We start from the raw sequence: 23,416 nt of genomic DNA, 5'->3' as shown, positions 1-23,416 counted from the left end.
CAATAGCAGCTTATCTCCAAAACAGGCAGCATATCTCACTTTTCAGAGTGCCTGCCATCAAAGCTTTTCTAGAGGGACTCAAACAAGTTATTCCTCCCAGACACCCACCGGCACCTGTTTGGAACCTGAATGTGGTCCTTACCAGACTGATGGGTCCACCTTTTGAGCCTCTACACTCATGCGAGATACAATTCTTAACGTGGAAAGTGGCTTTCCTAATAGCAATCGCATCGCTACGACAAGTTAGTGAACTTCAAGCACTAACTATCCAAGAGCCATTCATACAGATTCACTCCAACAGGGTGGTACTACGCACTAACCCTAAGTTTCTGCCTAAAGTAGTTTCACAGTTCCATATGAATCAAACTATAGAACTGCCAGTGTTCTTCCAAAATCCAGACTCCGTGGCAGAGAGGATGCTCCACACACTAGACGTCAAAAGAGCTCTAATGTACTACATAGATAGGACAAAAGATTTCAGGAAGACAAAACAACTGTTTGTTGCCTTTTCACCACAACACAAAGGCAACCCCATTTCAAAAGCAGGTATAGCCAGGTGGATCGTTAAGTGCATACAGATTTTCTATCAAAAGGCTAAGCGCACATTAACGATTCCCCCAAGAGCCCACTCAACACGAAAGTTAGGGGCATCCAAGGCTTTCCTCTGAAACATTCCTTTAGAGGAAATCTGTAGAGCAGTCACATGGTCTACCATACACACATTTACCAAACACTACTGCATAGATGTGCACTCCAAACAGCAGGCAGCTGTAGGACAGGCTGTTCTAAAAACACTTTTTCGGACTGCTGCAGCTGGCACGGGCAGCCGCCGCTAATAGAGGGACTGCTATATATTCTATGCACAGATATGAATTCAGCAGCCCACATGCCTCGAACCGAATATGCTACTTACCCGTATGCATCTGTTCTTGGCATGTAGGGCTGCTGACATTCATATCGCCCGCCCTCCTCCCCGGCGCCTGTAGCAGCTGCAGCACTCAGAATTACTCTTAGCATGGTCATCACTTACTGTACTACACTCCATCTCTGCCACAATGGTGAAAAACAATCTGAGGATGGAGAGGATGCCCATGTGCACTGTAGTCCAGGGGAGGAGCCACCTATCTCGTGATACTTCGAAGACTCTTCCAGGACAACAATGTGCAATCATCCGGACCCAACACTAGGCGGCGATCTATGCACAGATATGAATGTCAGCAGCCCTACATGCCAAGAAGAGATGCATACTGGTAAGTAGCATATTCTTTTCTTAGGCATGCTCACACTTTTACTTCCTGGTGCCAGCAGATTGAGCCAGTCATTTGTGGAAAACCACTTAGCAATACTGTCCTCCAATTTTAGGGCATGCCTTGGGGAAAAAAGTCATAAATGCAGAGGTTCAAGCCCTATTTATGATGTGTTATGATACGTTTGACTACTTTGTTAAAGCAGATCGAAAACGACTTTAAGTAGATTAGATCTGGGCATTTGTTTTTTTATGGGTGATACTTAACTAATCAGTCATGATTTCCTGAAATATAGCTTCCACTTTCCATTAAACAAATTACAAAAGGTGCCAATGGTAATCCACCCAAACACAAACTTTAAGTGTTTATGTCGAAAAGTTTTGCTTGTTTCAGTGAAATGTTACGCACAGGCCTCATTGTGAGAACTCTTTCAGTACTGTTTTTTTGTTTTTAATTGGTCTGTCTTTGTATCATGCATGCATAAATATATTTGATCAACTTACCTGGATGCTGGTCAGGGCTTTTATTCATACATTGGGGGAATAGCTAATCTTCATTCACTAGTTGAAACTATTCCTTGCGTACTATCATAGTTTACTGAAGACAATCTCACTGCAGTGGTAAGAGCATTGGTAAGCTCTCGACCGGCCTCTCTACCCCTCTATGGGGTGGGCCCATTTTTGACTCTTAAATGCTTGAAGGTGGTGCAAAAGTCTTTGACCATTTGATCTACTGCAGGCTTTGCCTCATTACTTGGATCAGTAGTTCTAATCTTGGGGTCTGTGACACCTCGCCGTTGGGAGCCTGAAACAACATTGACCAATAAAAGTGGATTACTATAGCCTTATAGCCCGCCGTAGAGGGCTACACCGGCTATTAAAGGCCCTCTCCAGCGTTAAAGGCCCCGAGCCGAAGGCGAGGGCCTTTAACTTTTTTGAGAGGGACTTTAATAGCCGGTATAGCCCAGCTACGAAGGGCTATAAGGCTATTCGAACATTCTGCCACTAGAGGGCAGAATGTTCTAACTAAAAAAAAAAAAAACAAAGCCTTATGGGAGCGCGAGGGGATTGGAATCCCCTCAGGCTCCTTGAAGCCTTTGTTCACAGCCAGAGCTGTGAACAAAGAAACATTGGAATGTTGATGCTCCAGGCTTATACCAGCCATTATAAGCCCGGAGCATATTTTTTGTATGTGGAAAAAAGAAATTCTAATTTGTGCATTTATTTGATATATGCTAGTTTCTGGACTTTCTATATGGTTTTGAGGTTCAAATTGACTAGGCTGGAGTCCCTAGATTCCAGTAGTGATTCATTAAAAGGTGACTTTGATCTCTTTATTGGTGACTTGTCTAACTGGCACTTACTTTTTAGGACTTTGTGTCTAATCCATAAGTGTTGGAATGTTTTACTTCCTTGATATCTTAGATCACGTTCATCGCTTTCAACCTGTTCTGGAGAGGTAAACTCTGTTCCCACCCCATGTTATGTCAACAGAAGGACTGACTGTTTCTTGCTGCTCCACGCATGTCAAGTGACCATCTGCATGAGCTGGATTCATCAGTGGTGGTTGTTTAATGCATCTGTTCATTTTTCCTGTGTAGTTTTGGTGTGATTTGGACTAGTTTATGGTGATTTACTCCCGCTGGGCTTCTAATATACTTTTTATTTCAGGAATAAATAAGAAATTTTGACTTTTGTGTTCAAGTCTAAACCTCGCGAAACCCTGCGGTTTGTTGCCTGGACATCAATACAGCAGATTGTTTTTCCACTCAGCTGCAGTTCCAAATTGATGCCTTGAAAGGCCTTGCATAGATTTTTGCTGCATTATATGAAATCTAACTACTCATAGTCTAGTGGACCTGTTAGTACTGTTAATATGTTTTTTGGCATGGATGACCCTTTAGTGAGGTCATTCATATCCTCTACTCTTTAACCTACAGCCTAGTTCAGGACAGTTTATTTCCATCAGACCCATTACCGCCTTTGCTTGGTGTCACCTGATCACAGCCTATTTGTTTACAGCTTTTTCGTCCCAAAGCGTTGTGTCCTCCTGACCGTTTGTCTTACACAGCTCTGGCATGCATGTGTATCTTTTCCCTGTCTGGGGGCACTCTGACTCACATAGCACTGGAGTTCACATGCATCATGCCCAGCTGTACCCTTCCTCATGTCCACTGGCCCATGTGCATTATGTACAACGGTGGCCTCCCTCGTGTCCACTGACCCTTGTGCGGTTGTAGTCGCCCTCATGCCCACTTGCCCATGGGCATCGTATATGGCTTTACCCTACCTGCTGTCCATTAATTTGCCAGTCTCTGTACCCCCCAAGGGTATAATGTATGGCTGTCTTGTGCCTAGTGCCTACTTGCTGACCATCACTGAGGCCAGTGTGTATCATGTACAGCTGCCCCCCCCATCCTTTTGTCAGTCTGGTCCTTGTGTGTCACGTACAGTTGTAATCGGCACCGTTTTGTTAGACCGGCCTATAGCAAATGCATCATACTTAAGTTTACTTGGTTTGTCACATTGTGCGTACTACAAAGGTTTTTGACTAAAGTGCTTAAAGTGCTTATCAGATGTGGTTCAGCAAAGCACATGAACTTGTGCAGCTGGATCAGATGAGTGTGACTGGTTTTAACGTGTGATTCTGTGGTAATCGATGACCTGCATCGCTCTATGAACTCTTGACAGAAAATGATTTTTTCCTCAGGTGATTGTTTCAAGCCGACTAGTAGACTGCGTATGTCCCATGTAGGTGGGTCAACCGTAGGAAAAAAAATGATGGTTCAAACAGACAGTAACCCTGGTGGCCCCAGAAAAGTGGCAACAGATGCTCAAAAGGTGGCTTAATGTGCACTATTGAGTCCAGAGGATCACATGGGTGAAGGCGTTTGGTTCAAGAGTGAACGTTAAAAGTTCACAAGGTGATTAGTGGTTATGGATTCTTGAATTAGATTATTATAGAGCAGTGCCCCAAAATCCACAACCCGACATCCTCACAATAGGTCAGAGGAGAGACGCATGTATCCAATTATGCAAGAAAAGTGCATCATTAGTTTTCATTCGGTGCCAACACATCTGCAGTATAATATCTTTGAATTAATTCCACCAACCCAGCATTGAGTTTGTGTGCATCATCTGCGGCGGTTCCCTAGTGGTGTCCACTGACTGGACCCGGCTCGCACAGGCTTCGGACCCATGTAAGCCATACGCAACTGTCCCCCGCCTGCTGTACTGACTCAGCCAGCACTGGGGGCTTATCATGTATGACTGTTGCCTACCTAATGTCTGCTGACTAATGCAGCACTAGGGCAGGTGAGTATCTAGTAAAGCTGTTCCCTCCCTGTTGTGCACTGTCTCTTCAGCTCAGGGGCCTTGTGTTTTATGTCCTGCTGTAACCTACTTCATGCCCAATTTATCCTTCAGGTTTGTTGTGTATGGCTGTACCCTACTTGTTGTCTACTTAGTATCTCATCACTGAGGCCCATGTGTATCAGCAGTGCCCACCCTGGTCTCCAGTGACTCAACTAGTACTGGGCTTATCTGTCTCATGTGCAGTTATACATTCCTGGTGTATGCTGTTTCACCTGACCCACTGCGTACTGACCTATGCGCTTCCATCTCCTCTGAGCAGGATAATAGTAACCCCGAGAATAGGGAGAAGAGCGAAGACAACGCAGGACGACCCAACCCAAAGGCTACCTTAGAAAATTTTAAAGTCCTTACAGAACAAGACTTCACAAAAACTGCTCTTAATACAACCTCAGGGTCCCCTCTGGACCCTTTGCCTCACAAAATAGTAAAGTAGTTCAGGGATGACCTTTTCCCAGTATTGCAACAGCTCTGCAATCAATCCCTCATTTCTGGCACAGTACCAAAAGAATGGAAATTGGCGGTTGTTACCCCCCTATTAAAGAAACCTAATCTAGACCCGAACTGCAAAAAAAACTACCGTCCTATATCGCTCCTGCCATACCCCATAAAGATCATAGAGCGGTGGGTCAGCAGATCCCTTGCCCTCTTCCTAGAAACCAACAACATCCTGGAAGAGGAGCAATTCGGTTTCAGACCAGCTCACGGAACCGAGTCAGCTCTGCTGACAGTTCTGGATGACCTGCGAATGAGGGCGGACAGGGGGGAATCAGCAATCCTAATTCTGCTGGACCTGTCCGCCGCATTCGATACGGTGAGCCACGACATCCTGCTGACAAGACTAAAAAACATTGGAATCGGCGGAGTGGCGCTCGATTGGTTTCACTCCTATTTAAAAGACAGATGGCAGGCAGTAGCCATCCCCCCATATCAGTCGGAATTTGTTAAAGTCCCACATGGCGTCCCACAAGGGTCCGCAATCAGTCCGATACTTTTTAATATATATATGCAACCCCTGTTGGGCATTATCAAGGCCCACGGTATTAGCGTGATCAACTATGCGGACGACACGCAGCTGATGATTTCCCTTGATGGTGCCCAGGCCAACTCACTCACGGCTTTCCATACCTGCATGGCAGAAATGACACTCTGGCTAAACCAGAACTCACTACAATTTAATAGTGATAAAACGGAAATAATGCACTGCGCAATTGGCAGAATTACCAGAAGTCTACCCACCGATTTCTGGCCCTTGGACTCGGGGGAGTCTTTAACCCCAGTGAAATCAGTGAAGAATCTCGGAGTCAGCTTTAACGACAGTCTGAGTCTAGAGACCAATGTTAATAAGCAGATGAGTAGCTGCTTTGCTTTAATGAGAGGACTGCGAAAGCTGCTACCCCTCTTACCAGCGCAGGTCAGAACCACCATAGTTAGGAGCACCATTCTCAGCCGCCTGGATTACTGTAATGCTCTGCTTCTGGAATCCCCGGCCTATTTGATCTCCAGACTGCAAAGCATCCAGGCGGCAGCAGCGAAGCTGGCACTCTCCCGAGAGCGAAGATCCTCTACCACCCTCGCTCTAGCCGATCTTCACTGGCTACCTGTACATCAAAGGATCTGCTTTAAATCCCTCTGCATTGTCTTTAGGGCAGTACACGGAATGGGCCCCCGACCACTTCAAAAGAAATTCAAATGGTATATACCCACACGGTCCCTCCGTTCCTCATCTTCCAACCTGATAAGCATACCCAGGATCAGGAAAGCCACTTATGGTGGCAGAGCTTTCAGCATAGCCGCAGCCCATCTGTGGAACAAATTGCCTATCGACATCAGGAAAACAGACGAACTGATGGCTTTCCGTAAAAAGGTGAAAACATGGCTCTTCCCCAAAGTTTAATCTCACCAGAACTTTATACTATCCCCCTCCTCTGATGCACAGTATTTTCAGCAATATGTACACAGCGCCAGGATGCCCGTAGGGTTGCAGAAGCGCTCTACAAATGCTATAAATAAATAAATCATGTACTGCTGACCCTCCCTGGTGTCCAGTGACTGGTACACCACTGGGCTTACCTCTCTTGTGGAAGTCTGTACCTTTCCTGGTGTCCACTGTCTCACATTGCACTCATCCATGTGTTATGTGTGCGGCTGTATGCTTCATGGTGTCCGTTGTCTCACCTGACTCGCTGAGCAATGACTCATGTGCATCATGTACCGCTGCCCCATACCTTGTGTCTGCTGCCTGGCTGCGCACTGACCCATGTGCATCATGTACAGGTGCCCCATACATTGTGTCTGCCGGCTTGCTGAGCACTGACTCGTGTGCATCATTTACCGCTGCCCCATACCTTGTGTCTGCCGACTCGCCGAGCACTGACTCGTGCATCATGTACAGCTGGCCCTTACATTATGTCTACCCTCTTGCCGAGCACTGACTCATGTGAATCATGTACCGCTGCCCCATACCTTGTGTCTGCTGGCTCGCCGAGCACTGACTCATGTACTGCTGCCCCATACCTTGTCTGCCGGTTCACCAAGCACTGACCCGTGTGCATCATGTACAGGTGCCCCATACATCGTGTATGCCGTCTTGCCAAACACTGACTCGTGCATCATGTACAGCTGCCCCATACCTTGTCTGTCAGCTCACCGTGCACTGACACATGTTCATCATGTACAGCTGCCCCATACCTTGACTGGGGGTGAGTGTTTGATTTGCTCAAACGCTCGGTCCATCATCCCCTTTTGTTTAGCTTTGTTCGCCCTAAGTTGGCAGGGTATGCTCAGACGTGAGTCCCTTGCACACTTGGCCACTGGATTCAAGATAGCTTGGCTGATGAGGATTATGAATCCGAAACCGGTCCCAGGATGCTTGTTTCCGGTCCAGGGAAGACATGGTTTGGCAGTTCGGGCTGGACTGTTCCCATGAGGCACAGGGTCAGACTGATTTGCATATGGCCATGTCTGAACTGGGATGGCAGCGTGAGCTAAAGAACGGTGCTAGATTAAACCCAGATCAGTTGACTGGGGGTGAGTGCTTGATTTGCTCAAACGCTCCGTCCATCATCCCCTTGTTTCGCTTAGCTCACTGTGCACTGACCCGTGTGCATCATGTACAGGTGCCCCATACATTGTGTATGACGTTTTGCCAAGCACTGACTCGTGCATCATGTACAGCTGACCCATACCTTGTCTGTCAGCTCACTGTGCACTGACACATGTGCATCATGTACAGCTGCCCCATACCTTGTCTACCAGCTCACCGGGCACTGACACATGTGCATCATGTACAGCTGCCCCATACCTTGTCTACCAGCTCACCGGGCACTGACACATGTGCATCATGTACAGCTGCCCCATACCTTGTCTACCAGCTCACCGGGCACTGACACATGTGCATCATGTACAGCTGCCCCTTACCTTGTCTGCTAGCTCACCGGGCACTGACACATGTGCATCATGTACAGCTGCCCCATACCTTGTCTACCAGCTCACCGGGCACTGACACATGTGCATCATGTACAGCTGCCCCATACCTTGTCTACCAGCTCACCGGGCACTGACACATGTGCATCATGTACAGCTGCCCCTTATCTTGTCTGCTAGCTCACCGTGCACTGACACATGTACAGCTGCCCCATGCCTTGTTTGCAGGGTCGTCGAGCACTGCAGCACATGCTTCTCTCGTACGGCTCTACTCTACTCTGTGACCCTTGGCCAGGCTTGACTCGCCCAACATTGGTCCCATGTGCACCAAAAAGTTATTCGCACATCGTACTTCTATCAGAAAGGACATTTTGCCATCTTCCAGCTTGTTTTTTCCTTTTGTGCATCTGTTCAGTAAAAGAACATTTCCAAAAATGTCCAGGTTGCGCCAAGGTTTTATTTCCTCTAAATGTAACATTGATAGTAACAAGTTGCTATCAAACCAGACTGTGCTGGAGAACCAAACTCCTGGTTCCCTCTTTGATGGATGAATGATGTGACTGCCAGAAGCAGTTACTCATAGGAGCTGAAGGGCTGGCCTTTCTTTCATGTGAGAGGCACATCTTGTACAGAACATTCTCACATGTGGATTCAGCATGGTGTAGACCAGTTGCGCCAAAGTTAGAAATTGCTCTTTTATAGGAAACGATGCACAAGGGTAGAAGTTAAAATTAAGAGCCCCATAATCTATTTTATGTCAGGGGGCAACACCGCAGTTCACCATGTACCAAAGCACGTTCTGATATAGTAACCAATAAAACATGGTAGGTTGACGATGACAGCAGCAATCTTTTCAGAAATGTTCTGACGATGAGCAGATGGTCTACTCTGGAAAAAGTGTGTTGATCCTGGAATTAAGTTTTACAGGTAAACGGACAACATTTACTACCACTTACATGAATGCAAACATATACACCAAGAATATATGGGAATGGACACATATCCATTTTGCTACAAATTAGATTTTTAGCATTAACTGGAAACAGATTCATCTTCTGAATATAATGAATATGTATGAGAATAGGCAACTCCAAACTTGTATGTTTAAAAACACTGATCACTCATATAATAATACTGATACTTATAGAGCGCGAACAGCTACCTCACCTGGAGGTGTCCCGGCGCTGTGTGAGCAGCTAGCTGAAACAAGTAGCAAAAAAGGGAGGCTTAGATTTCCTGAGTAAAGAGCCAAGTATTTAATTACTTCCTAAATCCAGATTCTGACGGTGCAGACTGGATGGAGGGCGGTAAAGCGTTCCACAATTTCACCGTGCTAGCAGAAAAGGACCTGCCTCCAAGTCGAGCCTTTCTGACTCGCGGGGTGTGTAGCTGAAGCAAGGAATTCGAATGCAGGAGCCTCGCCGGATGGTAGCGGGGGAGTCTCAGTTTTAGATAGTTGGGGCAGGTGCCCCGTAGTGCCATAAAAGCCAGGGTCAGAGCCTTAAATTTGATTCTGCTTACCACTGGGAGCCAGTGCAGCTCGCGCAGATGCGGAGAGACATGCTCTCTAAAAGGGATATGCTTTATCAGCCTCGCAGCCGCATTCTGCACGGTCTGCAATCGTTGAATCAAATATTTTGGTAAGCCAAGGTAGAGGCTGTTCGTGTAGTCCAGCCTTGATATAACAGTCGCATGGACTACCGTTTTGCGGCAATCTTCTGGCAATAGAGAAAGAAACTTGCGGAGATTCCTGAGTTTATGTAGACACCCTGCTGTGACCTGCTGAATGTGGGAAGAGAAGGAGAGGCTATCATCCCATCTCACCCCCAGATTTTTTGCATTAGTGATTTGATTTGATTTATCTATTTGTAGAGCGCGCGAATGCTAGAGGGCACCTTGGCGCTGAGATGTACCACTGGCTCTTGAAGGTGTTGATTAGAGCTGTGCAGAGAAAAGCCAGGTTTTAACTTCCTTTCTAAAGGATTTCAAGGATGGGCTGATTTTTATGTCTAGTGGTAGTTGGTTCCAGATTCTTGTTGTGTGTACCAAGAAGCTTCTTCCGCCCCAGTTAGCTCTCCTGAATCTCGGGACCCTGATGAGTTTCATTTGGCTGGATCTGAGAAGTCTATTTGGCTCATATTGTTGTAGATGGGATTTTAGAAATTGTGATCCGATTCCGTTGATTGCTTTGTATGCTAGGCATATTGATTTAAATTGTATCCTTTTTGTAATTGGTAGCCAGTGCAGGTTTTTTAGTTTGTGGCTAATTGTTTCAAACTTTGGTATTCAGAGTATCAGCCTGGCTGCTGCATTCTGCAGGCGTTGAAGTTTGAGTAGGATTTTCTTCCTGGCTCCGGCATATAGGCCGTTCCCGTAATCCAGTCTGGACAAGGCCAGTGCTGTCACCACTGTCTTCCGCGAATCATGCGGTAGGTAAGGTAGAATTTTTTTGATCATTTTTAGGATGTACCAAAGTGATGATTCCAGCTTACTGGCTTGGGCATCGAATGAGAGATTGGTGTCTAGAGTGATTCCCAGGTTTTTCACCTTTTCTGATGATTTGGGGCACCTTCCCAGATCTTTTGGCCACCATGAGGGGGACCATATATTTGTGTCCCCTCCTAATATCATAACCTCACTCTTGTCCCCGTTTAGTTTTAGGCAGTTCATTCTCATCCATTGGCTGATTTGAGCCATGCAGAGTTGAAATTTTTCTGCTGTGTCCTGTACATCCTTACTTATTGACACCACGATTTGGGTATCGTCGGCGTAGGATATTGGGGTGAAGCCACAGTTCCTTATTATTTGTGCAAGGGGAGCCACATATAGATTTAAAAGAGTGGGGCTCATCGAGGAGCCCTGCCGGACTCCGCATGGCAGGTTGAATAGGTTGGATTTCGCTTCTCCCGATTCTACTGAGAAAGTTCTGTTTTCTAGGTAGGAAGCAATAAGGGCACAAGCTGAGTCATGTATTTGTGCTGTTTTCAGGCGTGTTATAAGGATCTCGTGGCTGACTGTATCGAAGGCCGCCAATAGGTCTAGTAGTACCAAGGCGGCCTTCGATCCATTGTCCAGCACTTGCCTAAGTTCCTCCACTGCTGTAATCAGAGCAGTGTCTGTTCAATGTCCCTCACGGAAACCGAACTGAGAATGATCCAGCCAGTTGCCGTTTATCAGATCTCGAGATAACTGTTTGTTTAACAGTTTCTCTAAAACATTTGCGGCAAAAGGGATCCTGGTTATGGGTCTGTAATTATTAGGAGTTTCGCAGTCTAGGTTAGGTTTTTTTAGCAGCGGCCTGATTGATATAATTTTCCAGTCATCTGGGAAGATGTTGGTATTGATAATTTGGGAGAATAGTTTTTCTAGCACTAGGCTCAGCTGTTCAGAGCAGATTTGCATTATTTTGGGTGGACAGGGGTCCGTTGGGCTACCTGAGTTGGTGGTGTGAACCTCTTTCTGGATCTATTCAGCTGTAGGGGGAGTGAAGAGGAACGATGAGGTTTGGACTGGTTGTTTCGCTGGGGTTATTAAGTGTGAAGTATCCTTTTCTGCCGTCTCCGTGCTCTTATTTTTAAAAGACTTGTAGACTGTTGATACTTTGCTAACAAAGAATTCACCTAGTATGTTGCAGAAGTCTGATGACAGTGCTTCTGAGTTGTTGTTCTCAAATTTTGATAATTTTTTAACAGTGTCAAAAAGGGTTTTGCTAGAGTTTTTAGACTCATTGATTTTCTGGATGAAGTATTTACTTTTTTCTGTTATTAATTTCTTGTAGCTGGCTACGGTAGCTTTGTATTCTTGTCTGAGGTGGGTATCATAGTTGGTTCTCCACTTTTTCTCTGCTCTTCTGCAGGTCTGTTTTTGAGCTTTTAGTGCTTCCGAGAACCATGGTTGTGAGGGGGTTTTTCTTTTCAGAGTAGCCTTTTTTCGTGGGACTGTCAATTTGACTGCATTATCCAACCACTCGTTGAATTGTTTGCAGGCTATATTACAGTTTTCATCGAATGTGGGATGGGATGGTTGGAGTGTTCCTATAAATGCCTGGTTGTCAATTTGGCCAGGTGCTGGGGATGGGCGGAGGGCCCATTTCAGATGGCCACCACAGGTCCGGTGGGGGTCATATGTCTTTGCCAAAAAAGACCACCTCAGTCTTACCTGCGTTCAGTTTTAATTTGTTGGTATTCATCCAACTAGCTACATCATGAAGGCAGCCCTTAAATTTGCTGAATGCTACCTCCGACACTTCTGAGTAGGGGAAGACTAGCTGTGTATCGTCTGCATACAAAATCGCCTTGATCCCCCATTTGGCAATCAAGGTGAAGAGTGGAGCTAGATAAACATTAAAAAGTAAAGGACTAAGTGCCGACCCCTGGGAGACTCCACACCAGAGGCGTTTCGGTTTAGAGGGGAAGGAACAGCCTTGTATTGTATAAGCTGCAGGTGATGTAACTTACATGAGAACCTGAGTTACGGGTGGTTTCTGTGCATCTGAATACGTCAAAAACTATTTTTCCCCCCAAGGCTCAGATATACCTATTGCTATCTTCTCGACTTAGGATATCAGAGGAAATTGTCAAAAGGATCTGGCTTTTATATAAATACTGCTGAGTACCAACCTAGATGGGTATTACGTATAGCATAACCAGTATGCACCACTAGGTGACATGTGTAATGTCCTTATAGGTTTAAAATCAACCCACTTGAATAGTTTCAATTTTAGCAGCAAGGGCGTGGTTCTGAAGAAATACTCGCAATGTAAACAGAAGAGTAACACCACGCATGATGTAGGAATTTTTTACTTGATTCTTCTAGGAGTGTGCCATTTTTATTTATTTACGTATTTGTAAAATGCATCACTTCTCCCTTGGGGGATGCCATGGCACTAAGTAGTTGCCTAACCCATCCACTTAAAGTTTTCACTGAAACAGAACAGAAATATCATGCAGTCCGTTAACCAGAAAAGAGCCAAGTTTTTAATTCTTACCTAAACCTGGTATTATTGTCAATGAGGCGAATATCCGTAAAGTTCCACCGAGCAGTAGCCAGGTAAGAGAAGAAACGGCCACCTGATCCAACCTTCCTTACACCTTTGGTTTTGGATAGGGCCAAATTGCGAGATCTCCGCTCGCGAGTGGGTTCATGAATTCTACCCTGACTTGTGGAATCTCCGGACCTACATTATGCAAAGCTTTATAAGAGAAGCATAAGAGTTTGAAATTAGCCCTCTTACGCATAGGTAGCCAATGTATAGAAGCTAAACAAGCGAAAACAGAGCCAAATCTGTCCTTATTACAGATTAGCATAGCCGCAGCATTTTGGATTACCTGCAATTTTGTGAAAAGGCAATCCGCCATGCCAACGAATAATGCATTGCTAGAATTAAGCCTTCTCGTTATGAGGGCCTGGACTATAGTTTTTCGCCAAGCTATTGGGATCCATTTAAATAGTCTTCTCAAAAGCTTAATAATGCCGAAGCATTCGCCACACGTAGCCCTGACATGATCTTGCATGGAGAGTAGGTTATCAATGATGACCCCAAAGTTATTTGCCAATTTCTTGGACGTGGGCATCTCTCCCAAAGGCTCAGGCCATCAAGAGGCATCGCAAATCCGATGCGCACCGCCGGACAGCAGGATCTCTGTTTTCTCTGCATTGAGTTTTAGACCATGCTTTGTCGTCCATCCAGCTACTTTATTGAGGCATCCCCGATGATTGCTTCGGGTCTCATTGTGATCCTCCCCCCGTGATATCATCAGCTGCTCACTACATAAGAAGTGACCTCAAAGCCCCATTGCAGACAATTTTGCCAGCGGGGCTACATAAACATTAAAAACAATGGGACTCAACAAGGCGTCTTGGGGAACTCCACAGGTCGATGTAAATGAGCGAGATCTACAGGCACCCGACAGCACTATCTGTGTTTTGTTCAATAAGAAAGCGCTCAGCCACCTATGTGCATATGAATGTAGACCCATCTCGTGAAGCCTGCGAATCGGCAAGCTGTGAGAAAGTGTTGAAAGCTGCAGACAGGTCAAGTAGGATCAGGGTTGCAGCCCGATCAACTACTGACCTGATATCATCCAACACATCTAGCAGCATGTACTCGATGCTGTTGTGAGCACGGAAACCTGTCGGAGAGGGATCCAGCAGCTTATTGGTTTCTAAAAATTGGTCAGTTGTTTGTCCACCAATTTTTCTAAACTTTTAGACCTTTAGGGAAGGCGAGATACCAGCCATTAATTCAAAAGAATCAAGTCAAGTCAAGTCAACATTTATACAGCGCACTACATACCCAGAGGGTCTCAAGGCGCTTGAGGAAGGGGGGAGAATTATTTATCGAATATCCAGGTTTTAAGTTGTTTTCTGAAGGCTAGGTGGTTTTGAATAAGGCGGAGGTGGATGGGAAGGGAATTCCAGGTTTTTGCCGCTAAGTAGGAGAAGGATCTTCCCCCCCATGGTGGTTTTGTGGATGCGCGGAACAGCGGCGAGGGCTTGGTTGGACGAACGCAGCTGGCGGGTGGGGGTGTAGAAGAATAGGCGCGTGTTGAGTCATTCGGGTCCAAGATCGTAGAGGGCTTTGTGTGCGTGGGTGAGGAGATGGAACGTTATCCTCTTATTGACGGGGAGCCAGTGGAGGTCTTTCAGGTGGCCGGAAATGTGGTCTTTGCGAGGGATGTCTAGTATGAGTCTGGCTGAAGCGTTTTGGATGCGTTGGAGTTTTTTCTGAAGTTTTGCGGTGGTACCGGCGTACAGGGTGTTTCTGTAGACCATTCGGCTTGTGACCAGTGCGTGGGTGACCGTTTTTCTAGTTTCGGTGGGGATCCAGCGAAATGTTTTTTTGAGCATGCGTAGGATGTTGAAGCATGATGATGAGACGGCGTTGACTTGTCTGGTCATCGAGAGTGAAGAGTCCAGGATGACGCCCAAGTTCCGTGCGTGGTCCGTCAGTATGGGTGATTTTCCTAGGGCCGCTGGCCACCAAGGGTCGTCCCAGGCGAAAGGGGAAGTACCTAAGATGAGGACTTCCGTTTTGTCTGAGTTCAGTTTAAGACGGCTGTGCTTCATCCACTCGGCTACTTATTTCATCCCTTCATGTCTTCATGTAGGTTGGTTTTGGCGGTGTTTGGGTCTTTGGTAAGTGAGAGGATCAGTTGAGTGTCATCAGCGTAGGAGATGATGTTGAGGTTGTGTTGACGTGCGATGGTTGCGAGGGGGCTCATGTATACGTTGAAGAGGGTAGGGCTGAGAGAAGATCCTTGTGGAACGCCGCAGATGACTTCTGTGGCCTCTGACTTAAAAGGTGGGAGGCGGACTCTGAGTTCTACCGGCGAGGAACGAGATGATCCAGTCCAGTGCTTTTCCTTGAATTCCGATGTTGTTGAGGCGTTGTATAAGGGTGTTATGACAGACTGTGTCGAAGGCTGCAGAGAGGTCAAGGAAGATGAGGGCGACTGTGTCTCCGTTGTCCAGTAGTGTTCGAATGTCGTCTGTTGCTGCGATGAGGGCGGTTTCGGTGCTGTGTTTGGCTCTGAAGCCGGACTGTGAGGGGTCGAGGGATTTTTTGGTTTCGAGGAAGGCGGTGAGCTGATTGTTGACTGCTTTCTCAATGACTTTGGCCGGGAATGGGAGGAGCGAGATGGGGCGGTAGTTTTTGAGTTCGGTGGGGTCAGCTGTGGGTTTTTTCAGAAGGGCGCTGAGTTCGGCGTGTTTCCAGCTTTCCGGGAAGGTGGCGGAGTTGAGGGAGCAGTTGATGACGTCTCGGAGGTGGGGTGCGATGATGGCGGTCGCTCCCCCAGCTCACTGCCTGCCCAGAGACGCTTTTCTCTGCTTGCTGACCACTCCGCCTGACTGACCGAGCTCCTGGATACCCCCTACATCGCCTACAACTTAGAGCGCTTCGATTTAACATAGCGCCTGGTATCGTTTCGCTTTTCCATTTATTCATTGAGTCCTGCACGTTGGCCCTGCATTGCGTTGTTTGTTAAGTACAGGAAAAGTGTTTACTGCTGATTTGTGTGTTAATATTGCTCCGCTCTCACTCCAACGGTGAGCCTGCTCCGATCACGCTACCTTACTGCCATTTTGTTGTGTTTACTTGTGGCCCATTGTCTCCTCCCCGCTCCCGCATCCCAGCTGACCCTCCCACGCTCCGCCCCCCTCCACTCTCCATTTATGACAGATGTCCCAACGTGCAGCGTCCACGCGCTGCGGCCGCGCCAAAGGTAAGCCCGTCTACGCCCGTCCGCGCCTGGACCGCGCCCAGCGCCAGACCCCATGGCCCCCGCAAAACCATCACCTCCCGCATCACATACGACGCTGCAACCCTCACTGCCCTTAACCCCGGCCGTCCACCAAAGTGCCCCCAAGCCGCACCTGGACACACCCATGGACCCTTCTCCTGCCACTCCTGCAAGTTCGACTGCATCAAGACCCACACCAAATCCACAAACACCAAACAGAGATCCAACACCAACCACCTAAAATGCATCCTTCTCAACACCCGCTCAGTTCACAAACACGCCATCGACCTTTGGAATCTACTCGACACCATTTCTCCGGACGTCGCCTTCCTAACAGAAACCTGGATGAATGCCTCATCAGCTCCAGACATCACCATAGCCATCCCGGAAGGCTACAAGTTCATCCGAAAGGACCGCACCAACCAAACAGGAGGAGGCATCGCCATCGTCCATAAGAACTCCATCCGCATCTCAACCAGCTCAGACGACAACCTCGCTATCGCCGAACACCTTCACTTCCAGATCCACACCAACCCCAATCCCACACTCAGAGGCACACTCCTCTACAGGCCACCAGGACCCCGTACACAATTCAGTGAAGACATCACTGACTTCATCACCCCACACGCCCTCCCCTCCGAGGAATACATTCTACTGGGAGACCTCAATTTCCACCTGGAAAAGAGCAACGACATTAACACCACCACCCTTCTGGACAATCTCACCAATCTCGGACTCAAACAACTTGTAAACACCCCCACCTACTACGCAGGACACACACTCGACCCTATCTTCACCTCCAGCAAGCACATCTCCTTCAATCACACCACAGCTCTCCATTGGACGGACCACAGCTGCGTCCACTTCAACTACAAAAAGACCACGATCCACAACCACCCTCAACCAACTCTGCGAAGAAACTAGAACAAAATCACCATCGACCAGATCTCCACATCGCTTCTTCAAAACCCCCCTGCCTATTCGTCGAACCCTAACCAAGCAGCCATCAACCTCACACAATGGCTAACCCACAGCGCCGACAAACTAGCACCCTTGAAAAAACATCAAATCAAGCTAGGCAGCAAAAACGCCCCCTGGTGCAACGATGACCTTAAGAAATCCAAGAAACTCTGTCGTTCCCTTGAGAAAGCCTGGAAAAAAGACCCAAACACTATCACCAAAGTAGCCTTCAAAAACGCCACCCGCAAACACCACCAACTTATCCGGTCAACCAAGAAATCAGCATTCAAAGACCGACTGGACAACAACGCCCACAACAGCAAGGAACTATTCAACATCGTCAAAGAATTTACCAACCCCACCGCCAGCACCAATGACATCACTCCCTCTCAAGTCCTCTGCGACTCCCTAGCTTCATTCTTCCACGACAAAATCGCCGACATCCATAACAGCTTCGACAACCAACCCGGAGACCAACCCACTCCACCCACCTCCGAACCTAAACCCCCCTCGAACATACTTTACGACTGGAACCCAATCACCACTGATGACACCATTCGCCTGATGAACTCTATCCACTCAGGATCCCCAACAGACCCATGTCCCCACCACATCTTTAACAAAGCAGACTCCATCATCGCACCCAGTCTCAATTGATAAATTACTTCAGCCAGAGATAGATTAAAAATGTTAGTAAAATAAGGCCTAAAATCGTTTGTAGTTGGGAATAGATAAAATGAGGGCAGGGTTTAAACAGAATCAGATTTAACTTCTGTCGTCAGCTGTACTTCTTGGGTTTATGGTAGTTGTTCGAAGTCTCCCAGATGAGCCTTAGCATCTGGATGGGGGTCTAAAAGAAATGAGTGGAAAATGTATGTTTTAGTAGAGGGTTTGAGGTTTTCAAGGGATTCTGGGTCATAAGGGTATCCAGGGTGGGGGGACCTTTGTGGCTCCCACCAGATTTTCCCTTGCAAACCTTAAACTTTGACTAAAACACATTTTCCATTGCATTTTCCCACAAATAACTGACCCATTTTTGCAGCCGGCACACTAAGGAGAACCAAAAAGAGGACCTTGAAATTAATTTCCTGGTAATGGATAGTCATGGTAACTGCCTTAAAATGGGTTTTGCTCTGGCAAAACGACAGGCAAAGGCCTAGCAGGTTGATTTTGGTTTTTTTAGCGGCACTGTCATAGGATTTTATTTATGCCCCATAATGATTTACCGTAATCTAGCCTAGACCCAACCAGAGCAGAGATGGCTGCTTTTTCACCTTCAAAGATCTGAAAGGGGAGAATGTGTTTAAGCTTGCATATCTGAATGGAGCAGCTTGTGATTATGGTTGAGCTCTGGGCCTCCATCTTGAGGTGAAAATCTCTTTGTACTCTTAGGGTTTTGAAGCTGCTATTAGAGCAAAGAAAGGACCAAAAGAACTGGGACAAAATTGAGCAGACCAGACAAAGGGATTTCCACCTGCAATCGTCAACTAAGTTTTATCCTGTTCATCACTTTTTATGTATCCTGCCCTTGACTTTGCATAGGCACATTCTTTAAATAACAGAGGATTTGGCAGAGCATGAGTTACTCAAAAGATCAATTGGGTGTTGTCCACATACGTGAAGAAACCGGTGCCAGATGCCTTGATCATGGTTCGTTTTGCTTAGACATGGGTATTAAACAGATGGGGAGAAAGTATCTGAACCCTCAGGAACAGCAGTGAGCATCTGACCATGGAGATGTAAGTGGGACAGCCGCTATTCTTTGAGTCTTGTCTTTCACCCAAGCGAAAACACTGTTTAAGGCCTCTACAGACACCCCATAGGTATAGAGGCTGTTCATCCGAATGCTGTGGTCAACCGTATTGAAAGCTGCCAACAAATGCTATAAAATAAAAACAAAAACGGGTACAATTTTATTCAGAGGCCATAAAAATCTCTTACTTTGGCAGTCATGGCTTTTTGAGTGCTTTTGCTTATCCGGTTTGGGATGGAGTTTACTTCTGATGACATTAATAGGCTTATAATTTGATAATATACTTGGATATAGATTGAGTGCTTTGAGAAGTGACTTCACAATTCCATGTTTCGATTTTTTCGGCGTAATCCAGAGATTAAGGAAACATTAACCATATTATTAATAAATGTAGTTACTCCTGGGTGTTTGAAATATAATATCCTAATAGGCGAAGGATCGACAGTGAGCCTGATTTGCACTGTCAGACTTCGTTTAGGAGGCCACTGGGCAGACCGGGGCTACTGGGCCTGAGGTGTGGTGGTTGAGTTAGTTTACCCCTGGTGTCCCATAGTAGTGGACAGCATGGTCAAACAAGCCTGCCTCTCCCTGCCAGCTGTAAGTATGCATGTCAAACCTAGCTATGATGCAACAGTACATTGCATGAGGCGATCTACATCAAGAGTGGATTACACACATTTTACACACATTTAGGCATAGGACAAATAAGTGATTTGCTCAGACCACCCAATATTGAGAATAGTGCAGAGGCCAGGTTTTGAACCTAGGTCCCTGGGTTTCAGAGACTGCCGCTCGAGCCACTAGGCATCATCTCCCTGTTGACCTATCAACTGTGGGACCAGGAAGTTTGTATTAGAAACCTGGGCACATGAGTGCTGATATCCTTGTGTCTAAGACGCCCTGGTTATCAGCTTCCCAAGTGCTTGGAAGTTTGGAGATCTAAAAATGCTCCCTTTTATGTTCTTCTGTTGATGTTGTCCAGATGCATCCTCCTGTCCTGCCAGCAATCCGATAACCATGGTTGAGTCAGGCCATGTTTGTGAGGCATGATCGAACAAAACAAGAAATAAACCATATAGAACAACATTCCAAGCTGTCATCAACATGATCTTCTGAACATTAAGATTATATATTTTTTTAATGGATGTTTTTGGAAAATGTTGAGAAGTTATTGCTCAGCGTTGTCCTATGTGTAAGAATATTACGCACAAAGCATTTTGTTTTAATACATCCATCTGTTTCCCAGATTTTGTGCTTTGAGGGGAAATAAAAATGAAATGTGACAGAGTGATTTTATTAGTTTTGGATTCATTTATTTGAAGAATCAACAATCAGATAGCTTTGGGGGCACTTATAGAGACGTGCTGTACTAGGGCGAGTTAAAGATTTGTGACTGCAAAAATGACTGAGTTGGATTGCTACTCGTCATGAAGACACCATTGGAATCTGAAGGTCAGACATTAGAATCCCAATGGACGTAGGTCCACAACGGAGTAACAGTTATGAGTTATATTAGTTCAATTGAAATATTTTCAAAATACCTCCACATAGTTTTGTTGATTGGGTATTCTTTCTCTTAGTCCTAGGTGTGTTGATTGGGTATTATTTCTCTTAGTCCGAGGTTTGTTGATTGGGTATTCTTTCTCTTAGTCCTAGGTGTGTTGATTGGTATTCTTTCTCTCAGTCCTAGGTTTGTTGATTGGGTATTCTTTCTCTTAGTCCTAGGTGTGTTGATTGGTATTCTTTCTCTTAGTCCTAGGTTTGTTGATTGGGTATTCTTTCTCTTAGTCCTTGGTTTGTTGATTGGGTATTCTTTCTCTTAGTCCTTGGTTTGTTGATTGGGTGATTGGGTATTCTTTCTCTTAGTCCTAGGTTTGTTGATTTGGTATTCCTTCTCTTAGTCCTAGGTGTGTTGATTGGTATTCTTTCTCTTAGTCCTAGGTTTGTTGATTGGGTATTCTTTCTCTTAGTCCTTGGTTTGTTGATTGGGTGATTGGGTATTCTTTCTCTTAGTCCTAGGTTTGTTGATTGGGTATTCTTTCTCTTCGTCCTTGGTTTGTTGATTGGGTGATTGGGTATTCTTTCTCTCAGTCCTAGGTTTGTTGATTGGGTATTCTTTCTCTTAGTCCTAGGTTTGTTGATTGGGTATTCTTTCTCTCAGTCCTAGGTTTGTTGATTGGGTATTCTTTCTTAGTCCTACTCCCCAGTTGCTCTTTCCCCAATATAGTTGCATCTTCTTAGAGGATCAGAATAGGGGACAGAGCCCCTCAGCTCCGCGCTAAATGCAATCAGGATAGATTACATACTACCTGTCGCTCCTGCATTCAGTTTTACAAAGGTCTTGAGCTTTGCACACATTCTCCCTCTTAACATTAAGCCAATGGCTAAAGCTTATGTACAGTTCCTTGCACCTCTACCTTAGGTCTCTTAAGATGCCGTCTGCAATAGTGATTCAAGGACTCGTAAGAGGCACTTGTAAAGACTGTTCCCCCAGGATCTAGGGTTTGATAATGAGCTCTTTGCAATCTATTGACCCACCTACATCATTCTCTGGAGGGTGATGATGGGCAGTAAAGCAATATACTGAATGCATTTGTCTTAAACTTTATTTATAATTTTATCATGACCTATTAGACACACAACAACCCCATATTTTTGCAGTGTAGACAATATAGCAGGGCATCGTAGAGTTCACTGGTAACTATAGGTGGTAAATTAAGAACAACGAATCGTGGTAAATGGAATGGAGGTGCACGTGGCATGCAACCCAGTGGAATCGGAGATTAGGCCACGTCAGTTGGTCACAGTCACGGGTCTGCGAGGAATGCACAAAACATACAAGAACACCCATGCTGAAGAACCCAGCTCTTTGATCTCCAACGCCTGTTAGTAGTTTCGCTGGGGTTACAAATGTCCTTTGGCCTAGCGGCCAGAGGTTGCAATGAAGCATACAGTTCACTGGTAGTGTCGCAGTACGTTAGGATGTTTAGTCAGGCTTTGGCCGTTGGCAAATGTCTACTTCTCCCATAAAGAGTAATTTTGCGTTTAGCTAACAATATTGCAATAGCAGTGAACTGTCAGACACTCTTTGGTATATCCTGAACATAGCCCAGTAATGCTAGAAACGGGTCCGGCGCAAGATCAGTGTCAATCATCTGGGCTAGACGGGTGAATATGGTAAACCACAAGGTCTCAATATGACTGCACTTCCACGTCATATGTACAAAATTAGCCCCCGGGACATGGCATTTAGGATAACTAGAGGATCTCATTCGGTCGAGCCGTGTCAGGATGCTAGGCGTAACAAAGGCTCTGGGTAAGAACTGGCAATGTATGAGTTTGTGGCGGTGATTGGTCGAGATAAGATGTGTTTGATCACGGCAAGCAAACCAAATGTTATGGGTCAGGGGCACCCCAATCAGCTTCCGAAGTCTTCCTAAGTTTCACATTGTGCGGCATCAGAAGGGCCACGCAAGTAGGGTACAGCTTGAAGACCAACCTCCTCCAATCGCTGTAAGTGATCACTAGTGTCCGTGGGGGAAACTCTTCTGAAGCCAATGGTTTTGTAGGGATCAGGGCCCGCAGAGCGCTATGGTGACGTCACAGAATGAAGTGAACAATATAGGTGGCAATAGTACCCAATGCATTTGTGACTTGGTCTTGCTTCCTTTTTTTGGTGATCCTGAAGTTTATGCCATTTATGGAACAGAAGCCAGTCACATTATATTGCTTGTAAACATCTGATCACTGACGGCAAGGAACTGAACCTCCTTGCATCTTTTTCTTGTTCGATAACTGTGTGCTCTTTGCAGAGAGTCAGGATGAGGTAAAGGATGGTTCAAGAGTGGATGAATACTTGATACAAGCCTCCTGTTCATTAAACGGAAATCTCCATTTGTACCACCAGGGAAAGTTAAATGTGGGGGAGTGTAGTGTTTGGGTAGGGACCTTGGGTGTAGGTGTGGGTTCATAGTTTTGTTTTGTGGTATCAGATGAATAATTCCTTCCTCATGAACAAGACAGAACCTCCAGATGTGAGGACTGGAACAAGGAAGGCTGTTGATAACGTGTTGTGCATCAGTGCATACAGAACCGATGTTCAGTGCACAGAAGATGAATGAATAAGGCCTCTGGTTTATGTAGGGGGTTCGTTATACTTGGCCCTTCACCTTAACTCTTCATCAGCCCACGCCTAAGATAACAAAAGGGGCCTTCTGTGTTGTGAACCAGTTGAGATGATGCGAGAAGGATTGCATTTGAGGTAGGTAAAAATAAATGTTGAATGTGCGACCTGCATGAATGTAGCTGCTGATGGATTACATGATGATCTACATCAGGGGTCTCCAAACCGGTCCTGGAGGGACATTATCTTAGGTTAATAATGTAGATTATTAACCTAAGATAATGTGATTCAAT

The 23,416-nt window shown here is 46.0% G+C and overlaps 1 protein-coding gene across 1 annotated transcript in view; it reads left to right on the top strand.

Annotated features, from left to right (window-relative positions):
* FMN1 (formin 1) overlaps positions 1-23,416 on the top strand; it is a 307,196-nt gene that overhangs the window by 134,963 nt on the left and 148,817 nt on the right. The gene's annotated exons all lie outside the window — the stretch shown is intronic.

Source organism: Lissotriton vulgaris, chromosome 9 (assembly GCF_964263255.1).
Source record: "Lissotriton vulgaris chromosome 9, aLisVul1.2, whole genome shotgun sequence".
In the NCBI taxonomy this organism is placed as follows: Eukaryota; Metazoa; Chordata; class Amphibia; order Caudata; family Salamandridae; genus Lissotriton; species Lissotriton vulgaris.
Note: the sequence above shows the minus strand (reverse complement) of the source record. Positions and strands in the feature narration are given on the sequence as shown.